This window comes from Mobula birostris, chromosome 22, assembly GCF_030028105.1.
Source record: "Mobula birostris isolate sMobBir1 chromosome 22, sMobBir1.hap1, whole genome shotgun sequence".
NCBI classification, from domain to species: Eukaryota; Metazoa; Chordata; class Chondrichthyes; order Myliobatiformes; family Myliobatidae; genus Mobula; species Mobula birostris.
This window is the reverse complement of record NC_092391.1, coordinates 19,793,996-19,809,120: the sequence shown is the minus strand read 5'-3', so window position 1 is coordinate 19,809,120 and position 15,125 is coordinate 19,793,996. Positions and strand designations below refer to the sequence as shown.

The 15,125-nt window shown below is 40.1% G+C and overlaps 1 protein-coding gene across 1 annotated transcript in view; it reads left to right on the top strand.

Annotated features, from left to right (window-relative positions):
* urm1 (ubiquitin related modifier 1) overlaps positions 1-15,125 on the top strand; it is a 60,157-nt gene that overhangs the window by 7,659 nt on the left and 37,373 nt on the right. The gene's annotated exons all lie outside the window — the stretch shown is intronic.

The window sequence follows — 15,125 nt, the reverse complement described above, 5'->3', positions numbered from 1 at the left end:
CGCTGTCTTGTTTCATCAAGGTTAGAATCAGGTTTATTATCACTGACATATGCTGTGAAATTTGTTGTTTCGTGACAACCGTACACTGCACTACATAAAATATAAAATACAATGAGAAATATATATAAGAAATTAAATAATCAGTGCAAAAATATTGAGGTAGTGTTCATGGGTTCATTGACCATTCGGAAATCTGATTGTGGAGCTGTTCCTAAAATTCTCTGCTCTAATGGTAGTAGCAAGAAGAGGGTCCTGGGTAGAGAAGGTCCTTAATTATGGATGCTGCCTTTTTGAGGCATCGCCTTTTGAAAGTGTCTTCAATGGTGAGGAGGCTGATGCCCATGTTGGAACTGGTTGAGTTTACAACATTCTGCAGCTTTTTATGATTCTGACCAGTAGCCCCCTCCATACCAGACGGTGATGCAACCAGTTAGAATGCTGTCTGTGATACATCAGTAGAGATTTGCGAGAGTCTTTGCTAGATATATGGTCCAACTTCCTCTTGGAGCCAGAGTGTTGACTCTGCTTACTAAGCTGACAACAAAATCCAAAGTGGAACAGCCAGTGGATCTGTTGCCTCTCAGATCCAATGACCCAGGTTCAGTACTGACTTTTAGTGCTGTCTGTGTGCAGTTTGCCTGTTCTCCCTGTGACCGTGTGGACTTGTGGCAAGGATCTTGCTTCCTCCTGAAGATGAGTAAGTGAGAGAGGGAATCTGGGGAGAGTTGTTGGAAAACTACAGGTTGAATACCCTGTTTCTGAGATGCTTGGGTTGGAAGTGTTTTGGATACTGGATTTTTTCGGATTTTGGAATATATAATGAGATAGCTTGGGATCATCACTATCATTTCTGACTTGGAATTTATTTGCTACCGGTAAGCAGTCTTTGTCTTACACTCGTTCCTCACAAATGATTACAAACCATTAATGTAATGAAAATATAGTGTGTTCGGGTAACAAAAGCAGCTTCGGGAGAATCAGCTGTTGAACAGCAACAGACAATGGCAGGCTTTCAGTCTCCACCTACCACGCTGTGTTTTGATTAAATGGTTATGGTACACTGTGTTTGTATTTTACCTTTTTTTTTGGTTTTATGTGAGGTATGGAAACATTCAGCATTGTAGACTTGTTCTGGTGTTAGATTTTCATCAGTGATGCTTTAAAACTTTAATGCCATTATTTATTTTTTTAAAAAATTTATTTGGGACATTGCTAGCTAAGCCAGCATTTATTGCTCGTCCCCAGTTGCCCTTGAGAAGGTGGTGATGAGCTGCCTTCTTGAACTGCTGCAGTCCCTGAGGTGAAGGGTACCCACACAGCGCTGTTAGGGAGAGCATTCCATGATTCTGACCCAGCAACAATTAAGGAACAGCGATATGTTTCCAAGTCAGGATGGTGAGTGACTTGGAGGGGGATTTCCAAGTGATGGTGTTCCCAGATATCTGCTGTTCTCGTCCTTCTAGGTGGTAGTGGTCGTGGGTCTGGAAGGTACTGCCTTATGTAAGGTATAAAACCAACCAGCATCGTAGACTTGTTCTAGTGCTAGATTAGCAGATTCTTTAAAAAAAAAATGTCATGCCTTTTCTTAAATTTCTGCAACCACCCTGATGAATATTCACCGTTACCTTCAATTTTCAGTCTGTTACTAACTCTTCCTTCATTTAGTCCTGACGAAGGGTCTCGGCCTGAAACGTCGACTGTACCCCTTCCTAGAGATGCTGCCTGGCCTGCTGCATTCACCAGCAACTTTGATGTGTGTTGCTTCAGTTCATTGTGATAGATCTTTAGTTGTTTCATGATCAGCATATCGTTAAGTGGCAAATATTCACTCCAGCACTGTCAAAGCATGATTGAGATCTTCATTTTTCACTTTATGCAGTGTTTTTTCTATTTTTCGTAACTTCTTTTCATTACATATGTGAAGTCACTTCTCAGAAGTGTCTGTGTTGTGCATCACCTGGAACCTTCCCAGCACCTTGTGGAATTTTCCAGTTGCGTCATCATGTCAGCACTCAAAAAGAATTCCGATTTCAGAGGTTTTCGGATTAAGGGGTACTCATTTGTAAATGGGTTTGGTTTGGTTGGCATGTTTCTGATGGGCTGACAAGCCTGCTTTGATTCTGTATGATTTCATGAATGAAATCCAAAGGTTCCATTCTCTCTGAGAACAGAAGAACCCCCTAATATCAGGCCTGTTAGTATTTTTGCATAGGTCCATTGTAGACTAACATCACGGAAACCATCATTTTATGCTATCTCGTAGCTATTTGGCGGAATTTGCTTGTTCAAATTGACTGGATACACTTCCAGTATATTTTATTGGCTACAAAGCACGTCAGGATGCCTCAAGGTAAGATGTAGCCTCTCTGGCCATGTTTTGATCTCTCATTCTCTCGCCATTCAGTAACATTGAAGTGCAGTTGCCATAAAGCTATTTATGTGAGGTAAGTTTAGCTCCAGGACATTACACACCTACATACATAGAAGGATCGAATTTATCCGCCATATATATTTACATGTATATGGAATTTGCTGTGGTGTATTGTTGTGACTTGCAACTGAAGTCAATAACACTTAACCATTATAAAGAAAGAATTATATAAAAAAATTAAGTCAAGAGGTTAAAGTATGAATATGGAATAAAATGTACATAAATACATTAATACCAGCAGGTATTTACGATGTAAACAGCATTATAAAAAGTGGTTTAAAGTGTTTACTGTGCAGTGATTGGGATAATAGATAGAGGATGAGGAAGGCTAGGAAATGCGAACTAGAATTGTTGATCAGATTAACTGCCTTGGGAAGAAGCTTTTAAGATGGTGTGAAGTTTTTATTTTAATAGCCCTATAGTGCTTTCCAGAAGAAGGCTTTTGGAAAAGGCATTTTGCAGGGTGGTTAGTGTCTGCAAAGATTTTTTTCTGCCCACTTCTTTGTCCTGGACACACACAAGTAGTGATGCTAGACTGCAGCCAATGGCCTTTCTTCTGACTGTGTTCAGAAGTGAATTTTTCAGCACAAATCAGTGGTAGAACAACTCCTGTGCTTGTTTTCCCTGGCACTATCCCACATATTGTCAGATTCAGGCCGTTGAGTTTCAAATCTTGCCACAGTGACATTTGAACTCCGAACTCTATCACTCTGGTCCACAACACTATCACAGCCAATGTGTACTAAGAGTTCACAGCAGTCAGCCTATGTACTCTGGTGCCATAAGCTCCTGAAGCTTGACTTTGCATTCACGCAACCATTGTCCCCTGCAGAGTCCAAGTGTGTGAAAGTGTAACAATTTGACACTCCCGAGATAATCTTTGATTTGTTTTCCCCCTTCCCCCAGCTTCTCGACAGGTTGTGCTGATCTTTGCCCTTTAAAATGCTCTATTTCATGTTATGAATGGGCATCTTATGATCCCATTGTTGAGGTATTTTGAGATGTATGTGTTTTTTTTTTGGTTTACTTGATTGGTCTTAATCCTGGATCAAATTCAAATATAGTTTTTTTTAGTTGTTCCACCAGAGAAACTCATCACCCACCTCCCTTTGCTCCACCACCCCAATTCAAAATCAGGTTATTTGTTATGACTTGCAAAGGTTATTATGGCTGGCATCTAAAATTTACACTGCATTTCTCTTTTATCCACTAACCTTTCTGTGTGGATTCCACTTTCCCTCCTGCAGTTCAGGTAAGATACGGACGAATGCTGTTCCAGTGCTGGGCAACCATGGCATTCTTCCAACAATGCAGCCTTGAACTCTGACAATTGGCCTGCTGAGGAGCTCTCAGTACTGTCATCGGAAGGAAAAAAAGTGGAAGAAAAAGGACTCTCTGCCCCATCACAGCTTTCCATGGGCCAGGATTTTCGATGTGCTAAATTGAAACACTACACACAGTGGCCATTTCATTAGCTACCACCTGTACCTTATAAAGTAGCCACTATATTCATAATCTTCTGCTATAGCCATCCACTTCAAGCTTCAACGTGTTGTGTGTTCAGAGTTGTTCTTCTGCACACCACTGTTGTAGCGCGTGGTTATTTCAGTTACTGTCTCCTTCCTGCCAGCTTGAACCAGTCTGGCCATTCTCCTCCGACCTCTCTTATTAACGAAGGCTTTTTGCCCACAGAACTGCTGCTCACTGGATTTTTTTTTTGATTCCCTGTAAACTCTAGATGTAAAAATCCCAGGAGATCAACAGTTTCTGAGGTGTCAAATCACCTCATCTGGCACCAATAATCACTCCACAGTCAAAGTCATTTAGATCATATTTCTTCCCCATTCTGACGTTTGATCTGAGCAACAGCTGAACCTCTTGACCATGTCTGCTTGCTTTTAGGCATTGAGTTGCTGCCACACGATTGTCTGATTAGATGTGTGCATTAACGAGCAGGTACTGAAAAAGAGCGCAAGATTGAAGAAGATGGAGGTGCATAGCTGCCAACCCTGGATTCGGGACGGCACCCACTGACTGACTGACTGACTGAATAAAGTGGCCATTGAGTGCATAGCTGGAACGTTGGGCCAATGGAAAATGCCTCAACGTTCCAAGTTAGCGAGAACAGCAAAGGATCCTTTAGAAGACTAGTTCATAGCTTTCTCCTCTATGGTTTAGCAGGGTTAGCTGCTGAAGAATAGGATCTGTGTTGTTCCGATCAATGTGATCATGCTGTGTTAGCTCGGGAATGTGTGGTGACACTTGCAGGCTACTCCTTGGGTGTGTTGGCTGTTAATGCAAATGACATATTTCACTGTATGTTTCGATGTACATATGATAATCTGAATCTGAAGATTGAGGATTACCAAGAATGACTCCCAAGTGATAAATTTTGTTGTCAACTTTTGTCGGGTATGAAGAATGTGCCCAGACAGCAATCAGCAGCTATGGGGCCAAAGTCCTGCAAAGAGAGTCACCTGATTGAGGAATGACTGGAGAAAGCTGTTTTATCTTTGCAAAAAGTGAAGCCAATAGATTAGCAAATTAATTTGGCAAGAATTTAAACTTTTAACAGCCAGTAACAAAGCACAGAATGTTCTCCACATGCTGTGAATGTTTACGGTTTTCTGAGGCACATCAAGGATTGTGATAGTAACATGTGTTTCCAAAATACAGATGCCACAGTAAAACCTTGCAGGAGCATAAGCAGTGGATTCTGGTTAATCGGGCCATCAGTTAATCAGGGCAGCTGCTTATTTGGGACAGCTCTTCATAAACAAAAACGAATAGAGAAAATTGCCAAGATTACCTTTGTTTATTTGGGATACCGTGCCGCTTAATTGGGGCAGGAGACTGTTGCCAAATAGGTTCTAACTACTGTCAGTCATGCACACTTGCATGGCCGTTTGACGCTGCACTTTTCTTGTAGCATCAGTTGTGTGTGTTTGTGTTCAGAAAGCGGAGATTTTTGTTGCTGATAGTTGGTGAGAAATAAGCAGTAAGACAATTCTAAACTGTTGTGCTCACTTTGGTTTCAAGCATTCAGCCTTGCAAATGCCAGAATTGGCTGGGAGTGAAAATCAAACCATTTCACTACTTAAGCAAGTTAGGAACTAGGAAGAATTTGAAGGTATCGACAGTCGTCTTGAATGTTGCAATGAAAATGAAGATTTGGAGGATCCAATCATCGATAGCATTGTAGGAGGACAGTCCATTTTCTGTACTTGGTGTCCGTGCTGATCTTGTACATTGTGTACTCTGGATGAACTCCTCCATTGATAACTAATAGGAGCTAATACACAGCTTTATAGTACTATAATGCTATTGGTAGTGTTCTAATTTGTTCTATATTTGATTTAAATACATAATTTCTTACTCAGTTAAGTGGTAGTTTGTCTTTTTTTAATACCTTTTTAACTATTTCCATGAAATTTCAGCTAATTGAGACAGCCACTTAATTGAGCCAAAATGTACAGATCCTGATGTGTCCCAATTAACCGAAATCCACTGTTTTGAAAAAATGATGCTTAGTTAATGAAGAGCTATCTAGCCCAGATGACAAAAGATGTTGGCAAAAGTTTGAAAGAATGTAAAAAGGAACTAGATACTGGGCATTGATAGAAAGTGATGAGACTCCATTTGGTACTTCAATAATGTAGTACTGTTTGTTTTAACCAGTACTTACAATCTAAAACTTAAATCAGCTTACTTCATGTCTTTGGAATGGACTGAAGTGATATGAACTTGGCTAATTTAGTGATGCATTACTTTAGATGAAATGCTGGGATTATCCTAAAAGACATAATATATATTTTCCTGTATATTTAAAAATGGCATGAAAACACTTAAATATGATTAAAATATTCGATCAGAATAATTATTACCTTTGGCATAAAAGAGCTTTGTAAAAATCACAAATTGCCCATTTTCTGTAATGAAATTTAGAGATTAAACCTTCCCAGGCCCTCACTGTTGGAGGCTTTAAAACATGGTTCCGTTTGCCTGTGCATCATCCCTCATATCCTGGGTACTATTTACCTATAAATAGGATTGTCTGATCAAGTCTCATTGTTGTTAGGGGGACTCTGCTGTGCACAAATTGTTTCTGTGGTTTCTGGCTGCACTTCAAAGCATGGTGATCTTCTTCAATATTGCATCTTTAGAAACCTGGCGAGCCAGTGGCACGTAAGGGTACGGATTTATGAATACTCCTATTTAAGATGCTCCTTTCAGTAAATTGACTTTTGGTTTGCTAATATTCTAGATCTCTATATCATACAGGATAGATCAACGACTTTGAAGAGATCATTATTCAAAGCCATGTGGAAAATTATTCATTGTGACCAATATTTCAGAAGATGATCAAAATTTCGGGTTAAGTGTGAAGCCAGGGATTGGATAACATTAATTTAGGGTCACCGTTTTTATTGAGTGAGTTCTGTAAACCAAGTTGTGAGGAATGAAACGAGAGCCTTGCTGTCCAAAAATGCTTCAGTGTGGGTGGGAAACAAGTGAAGAAATTTGGCATTGATGGCAGGATGCACTGTAATTCAGAGCAGCTGCTAGGTTGGAGAAGGTCTGCATCTCCAGCTGTTTTGTAAATTAGATTCAAATATTGATTTATCTTGCCTTCAAAATGTACAGTTTATGCATATTGAACTGACTGATTTAACCAGCATTCATCCATCCTTCTGCTCCCGACCCACATCATCCCTCCCTATGGAGATGTTTGCCTGCAATTTGGGTTTGAGAGCAGAGTTTTAATATTTATCTGCAAATTAGAAATGTGTTCAACACTGTTCTGCTTCAAGGAACACTCTAGGAAGACAGATCATGGAAGATAAGATATATCTAAGACAAGTTTTTGTAGATTGGCTGTGGTTTTATTTTCCTAGTTTGGTGCCCTTGAGCAAAATCAATTCATCCAGGTCCAAAAGACGAGCAAGATCAACTAAACTATATTTTTATGTTCTATTCCTACTTCAGACAAGTGATAGACTTTTACATTCTCACAGAATGATACATCTATTGTGTCCGTACGAGCTGATTGAAACACATTTATTCCTACTTCTGACCCGCTCCCCATAGCCATGCAAAAAATAACAGAATATCTGCTCATTATTCTATCTCTGGGAGCTTGCTCTGTGTAAATTGGCTGTTACGCCAATGACTAAAAGACTGACGTAATTTACATGCATCTGTTCTCCATCTATTGAAATTTTTCTGAAGAGAATATTTTATTTGGATCCACCCTTATGTATTCTCCTAATGTAGAAAATTACAGAACAACTTCAGAAAATTCCAACAGATCCATCTAACATGATTTCCCATTCCATAAATCCGTGCTGACTTTTCCCAATTCAATTATTATTTTCCAAAAGCTCAATTAATGGTAAAAATCCAGCATTTTCCTGACTACTACATCTTGCTAACTGTTCAAAAGTTCCATATTTTTTCTGTGCCTCTCTCCTTAAATCATGGTGGATCCTTTCAACAGCTTCCAACTGGGAGAGGTTGCTGTAATTTTTGATCTGGCCTGCATCATTTAGCAATGAAACAGACTGAGTGATCATTGAAAACCGTAGTGCATAGGTTGATGTATTTTCGCCCAGAAGGATTGAGGAGGTGAGATCAATGAAGATACTAAAGGTAGATTTTCTTTTGAAAATCGTGCAATTGAGTTCTTTGGCAAATTGGCATAGAAGAGGGTTTCAGACCTGGGACGACCACGTTAAGTGATTGAGCAGGCTTGAGGGCACAGATGACCTGCTTCTTATGTTCTTGATCGTGACTGCTGAAGAAATTGTCTTTTCAGTACATTTGAATGTTTGCTGTGAGCCCAGACATACGTCAGTCTATTTTGCCTCCAACTCATTGTAATTTTAAAAAATGCACTTTATTGGCTGCCATTTTCTTTGGTGATTCTTGAGAATACAAAAGCTATTATATCAGTGCATGCCTGGCCATACTCAGTCCCCAATAGTCTTCCTCACCTGCTCACAACCCAGCCTATGCATTAGTGGGGTCTGCCATGTCCCCCTCGCTGAAATCCACTGCTGGAAACTGATTATGACCTGATAAATAATTAAAAATTAAATTGTGGCTTTTCCAACAGTGTATTTCACTGGCTCAGAGCTACAAAGTATTGAAGGATATCAAAGAGGGTCAAAGCAAACTGGCTATGGAAAGTCAAGAGAGTGAAAACATCTGAAGCTGATGTTGAAGAGGGATCCACGTCATTGACTGTAAAGTGCATTGAGACGTCAAATACATTTTCAATACAAGCAGAATCATAAAATGAATCATAAATCAATTCGACTGCAGATATGTGGAAAGGAAAATATTAGCAGAAGTTAATGTGGGTTGCTTACACACTGAGAAGAAGAAATTATATTGGGGAATAAGGGAATGGTAGAGTAATTAAGCATATTCATGGAAGATGACATGGAAAACCAGCTTGGAAATAGTGGAGGGCAACCAGTAAGTGAAGAAGTGAAAGAAATTGGAATTAGTGACAATGACTATTGGAGAATTCAGTGGGGTCGAACGCTGCTAAATCCCCATGACCCGATGACCTGCCTCTGAATGGTTTGAAGCTGGTGGCTTTGGAGATGGGAGATACAGCCATCTTTGAAATTTCCTTAAATTCTAAAATAGATCCTGCAGTTTGAAAGATAACAAATGTAACTCCACTGTTTAAGAGAGAGAACAAGGAACTTCCAAACATTTGGCCTGAAAGTAGTAGTTAGGAAGATGGTGTGATTTATCATTAAGGGGTTGATAACAGGGCGTGTGGAAGAGAGTAAAAGGTTTGGGTGGAGTCAGGATGAGCATGAAAGAGAAATGATATCTGATGAATCTAGTGGAATCTGGTTTTCAAGGATGTTTCAGATGAAGCTTCGGAAGACATTTGATAAAATGTTACACAGGAGATTATTCAACAAAATTAGATGGCCTGGTACAAGATTTGAGTGTTAGAAAAAACACTTCTTGCTGCATTTATTTAGAGCCTGGTGAGATCACATCAGGAATACTGTGCACAAGTCCGGTATCCCTGCCTATGGAAGGATCTACTTGAGATAGACTGAGTGCAGTGAAAATTCTCCAGATTAATTCCCAGGGTAGTGGATTGGTGGATTTGAATGAAGAAAGATTAAGCTGACTGGGTTTGAGTATAGAAGAATAAAATGTGATCTTATTGAAACATACAACATTCTTATAGAGCTTAAAGGTTGATACACACTTAATTTTCCTTCTGGCTACAATGTTTAGACCAATGGTCAACATCCCTGGAGAGGGCTTTGGAGGCTCAGTTTTTCAGAGCAGATTTTTGAACACTGAATAGATACTGAGGGAGATCACCCAGAAAACTTACTGAATAATGCCTTACTGTGTTATTTATAATACTTATGGCTGCTGTTTGGTAGAGTTATGGAATGGTCCCACTCTCCTGCTTTTGCTCCCCATTACCTTTTGCCTTCAAATCTTTTCTTTGGTGTTTAATGTGGAATGTGCTTTCACCATCCTTTCTTGAAGGAGATTCCAGATCACTGCGTGCTGTTGGGTTTAAGCCGAACATCCTTTTCTCAGCTCTGTTCTTTTGAGAGATCACTTTCAATCCATGTGCTCTTGTTACTAACTGTGCTGGAATTGAAAATAGCTTCTGACTTTTTCTTTTAAAATTATTATTTTCAAATCTCTCAATCGTCAGCCTTGTAAGGCTAGCCCTATCTATGTAAGTGGAAGCATTGTGGTTAAGGTTTTATTTAGTTTTCTTTCTCCTGCCTTTAATTTCTCCATTGGTGTAATCCCAGATGCACATCATTTTAAAAGGGGTTCTGTCCCTTTAAGCTGAAATGGGCCAGTTACGACCTGCTGGGGAGTATGAGGTGTGGGAGATGCGGTTGTATTTAAAATTCCGTTCACACGCTGCTCATTACCAGCTGGTCATTCTGTGCTGTTTTGAAGAGTCCTGTTTGCTGAACTCTGAGCAAAGTTTAAATGCCCTGTGCCTCAGTGCAAATCACATTTTAAAAAGGCAAGTTTCTGCCTAATTAAACAATGAGCAGTGACTCTGTACAACATCTGTGAAAATCCATCTTCTGCCTCATTCTTTACAGAAACCGTGTCTTTGTTACGGGCCATTCACTTGTAAATGTAGCCACTGATCCCTCAGCTTCGAGTTTATTGGGGGTGGGGGCGGGGTGGAGGAGAGAAAGATGAGGGTGGCAGCACATTTGAGCTGTTATATCAGGTTAAGTGCTGTGTTGCCGCTGTTCTCATATTTGGCTCTTGGAAATCTGAGGGTAAATATGTTGGATTTGCTAAAGCTGTTTGCCAGACTTTTGAAAAGACCGACCAGCTAGTATTTGTACAGTGTCTTTCACACAGTTGGGGTACAGTGCACTGCAGAGTCAGTGAAGCACTTACTTTTAAAGTGTTATCACTTTTGTAATGTGGGTTAAGGTTTTGGGCATCCAGCTCAGCCACTGTTGAAATAGAGATAGAATGCTACAGCACAGAACAGGCCCTGCGTGTAAACTACTCTAAGATCATTCTAACCATTCCCCTCTACATAGTCCTCCACTTTTCAATCTTAAATGCCCCTAATGTATAAAGGGGTTTGTTTACTAGTTGCCGCTGGTGGCTCTCAGACGGATGTTGGCTGTGTGAATCCCTAGATAAAGCAAGCTGCTTTATTGCTCACTCCACACCTTGATGCCTCCAACTCACCTGGCCACTAGCGTTCAAATGTTTAGCCAACAAAGGTACTTCCTGCAGGTACCCACTTTTTCATGAGATTCACAATCACTGTGGGTTAAAGAATGAGCTTGCATGACTAACATCTCAGTGTACTTTTTGCCCAATAAAGTATTAATTTTTAAAGGCAGTTACTGTTGTAATATTAAAAATGTGGACCTATTGACTTTTACCTGTGTTATAATTTTGCCATAAATCTTGGTAGATCTGGCTTTAACCTTTGGGACACAGGTTTGCTCCATTGTCTGGATATCCACAGTGCAAAATGACCAGAGAAAATTGCAAAGAGCTAAGAAGAACACCTGCTGTGTCAGTGCACTGATATTGGGGACATTTCTCACTGCTCCATTCATGCCTGCCTCTGCCCCTGTCCTACAAATGGTGCACGGGTCAACTGATTCAGGCCAGTGATAGCTTTTGATCAGTTTAGTTTGTTTCTATGAGAAAGTCTGAGAATGGGAGATTTTATTGTGTATGTGTGTGTGTGTGTTATAAACTATAGCTAAATTGCACTGGAATCTTATTAACGTGGTATATCTATTTAATAAGCACAATGGCTCTCATTCGTATTCCATCAACATTCTTGAATTGGTGCAACACAAATGGAAAAATATCAACCTACCTACAAAGAAGCAAATGCAATTGCTTGAGAAACACAAGGTCCTCACAAAATTAGAGCTGTTTTGCAACAGGAGCCAGTATGTCTATAACCTCTGACTTGGCTCATCAATCACACATTTAAAAGAGATGACAGCAAGCTAGGCAGCCCCGAAAAACAATTAAAATCTTGTTTTACCCTGTGTTTATTTACCAGCAGTTAAACTCTGTATTCATAATGAGAAGCCACCTCACCAAAGCAGCAGAGTACTGCTTTGTGCACAACAACATTATGTTAAAACAAATTTTGTCCGATTTAATCACAGGTAGCTCCATGGTGAGCAATGGATGTTTGTGCAGTGGCAGGAATGCTGTGGCCAAACAGTACTGATGAAGGGTCTCGGCCCAACAAGTCGACACTTTATTCATTTTCATAGATGCTGCCTGATCTGCTGAGTCCCTCCAGCGTTGTGTGTGTGGTTCTTGGTATTTGCCACTTTCCTCGTTGTGTTAGTTTGCTCCATCTCCCATTTACCATGTCCCAAGGAAAAATTTAACTTGTCAAAAGGCAGGTAGGAGCGAATGTTGCCTTGTGGGCACAGAGAAACCATGTTTTTCTTTAATTGTAGAGGTTTACTTGTGCCTGCCGTTAACGCCATTCGTGTAAAAACATCTTTATCATATTGAGGATGAAAAGCAGGAAAACTGCAGATGCTGAAAATGTGAAATAAAAGCAGAAGGTGCTGCAAACACAGAGCAGGTCAGGCAGCGTCTGTGGAGAGAGAAACATAAATGGTAATGTAGTGGTCAGCACAACGCTTTACAGTGCAGGTGACTTGATTTCAATTCCCGCTGTTGCCTGTAAGGACTTTGTACGTTCTACCCATAACACTGTGGGTTTCGTCTGGGTTCTCTGGTTTCCACCCACAGTCTTAGGACATACCAGTTGGTAGGTTAATTGGCCATTGTAAATTGTCCCGTGATTAGTCTAGGATTAAATCGGAGGATTACTGGGCGGTGCAGCTTGAAGAGCCTATTCTGCACTGTATATTAATAAAATAAAAAAAATTATGATTTCAAAATAGTGTTTTATTCCTCCTATATTCTCCTGCTACTTGCACCTCCTACAGACATTAATAAGTCCTTACTATCCTCTCTCAGCTGACACCATCCATGTCATATATCTTCTCTTAGTCTCCATCGTGTAGCAGAGGTTACTTGTTCTCCCCCCTACCATTTTCCCTTCTCTGCAATGAAAAATCATGTATGTTTGCTGAATTTTCCCAGTTATAGCAAAAGCTTATTGAGTAGCTACATGGGTTCTGATGAAGGGTCTCAGCCGGAAACGTCAATGTTTATTCCCCTCCGTAGATGCTGCTTGAGTATGCCAGCATTTTTTTTTTTTGGTTTTTATTTACTATTGGTCATACCAGCATTTGAGAGCATGATCTCAGGAATTTAGGTGGGGAGAAGTTATGCAGGACACAACCACAAAGTTCTTCTATATTATGCAGCAACACAGTGTTTCATAAAACATTCACAAAACTTAGTCTCAAGTATTTTACAGAAACCTACATAACAAGCTTCTGTTCAGTGGTAATAAGGTGTGCAGTCCTTCCATACCTTAAGGTACAGTGTCCAGGGGGAGGAAATGTCTGGCAGTAGAGGGTGCAGCAAATGGTTCTTGATGAAAATTGAATATAGTTGCTGTGAGGTCTGCTGTTCGTGATGAGGAGTGGTGACTAACAAACCAGAGGAGTAATGACTGCTACAGCTCTTGGATTTACTGAGTATGCCCACAAGGAAATGGATCTCAGGGTTGTATATGGTGACATATATGTACTTCGATAATAAATTTACTTTGAACTTTGCTAGGAAAAATGTGAGGTTCAGTTTTGAATTCTGAAGAAATGAAACGGCTTTTTACAGATGATTTAACACCCTAAATCACTTGAAGTGAATTTCGTGTTTTCTTAAATGGAAAGTCAAAAGTTTGCTTTGTTTATTTAACAGTCTAATCAGTGAGTTCTTGTTTTCTGCCACCTGAGTGTTTTGTTTCATTGCCCGGGAAAAGGATGTAGGTTCTTGTATTGAGATTAGCTAGAATTTTTTATATTGAGGAGGGATGAACAAGGAACAAAGGGGTGCCATTATTCCACATTTGCATGAAAACAAAGGCCTCTTGAGTGCTCGTGTGCCAGGCGTACTGGCTTGCACGCGCTGCCATTGTTTCCAGCAGGAGAATACCATCTGGGGGCTTTTACTCTACAGACCAATTTATTTGGCAACATGTTCTGGGTGTGACAGGGACTATCTCATTCCCAGCCGCATTGTGCTTGGTGGTTCCATTGACGTGCGCTCTCTTAAAGGTGAACTGTCTTGAGGAGACTTGCTGGGAAAATTGTTTTATTGTGCCTGATTGCAAACTGTACAACTGAGTCGCATGTAATAAAGTATTGCCTCAGCTAATGTGACATCACGATGAAGCTTACAGATGTCGCTTTGTGTTATTTTAAAATTTGGCTGTGCTATTTTTTTCGAACAAGGAAAGTATCCCTTTAGAGCAGAGGTTCCCAACCCGCCGTCACAGTTAATAATAGGGGTCCATGGCATAAAGAAATGTTAGGAACCTGTGCTTTAGAGAATATGATACACTCAGTCGCCACTTTATTATGTACCTTCTGTACCCAGTAAAGTGACTACTGAGAGTATGTTCATAATCTTCTGCTTCTGAAGCCCATCGTCTTCAAGGTTTGACGTGTTATGCGTTCAGAATGCCCTTCTGCACACCGCTGGTTACTTGAGTTACTGTCGCCTTCCTGTCAGCTTGAACCAGTCTGGCCATTCTCATTAGTGACTTTTTCATTAACAAGGCATTTTCACCCACACAACTGCAGTTCACTGTATGTTTTTTTTGTTTTTCCACACCTTTTTCCTGTAAACTCTGGAGACTGTTGTACGTGAAACTCCCAGTAGATCAGCAGTTTCTGAGATGCTCAAGCCTCCCCATCTGGCACCAACAATCATTCCAAGATCAATGTCACATTTCTTCCCCAGTCTGATGTTTGGTTTGAACACCAGCTGAACCTCGTAGCCATGTCTGCATGCTTTTATGCATTGAGTTGCTGCCACATGATTGGCTGATTAGCATAATGAGCAGGTGTACCTAATAAAGTGGCCACTGAGTGTAGGTTGCAACATTTAAAATTAGCATTCAATACATATATACTTATTGTAATTTACAGATTTTATTATTATGTATTGCAATGTACTACTGCCGAAAACAACAAATTTCATGACATATGTTGATGATATTAACCCTTTTCCTGTATCTGAT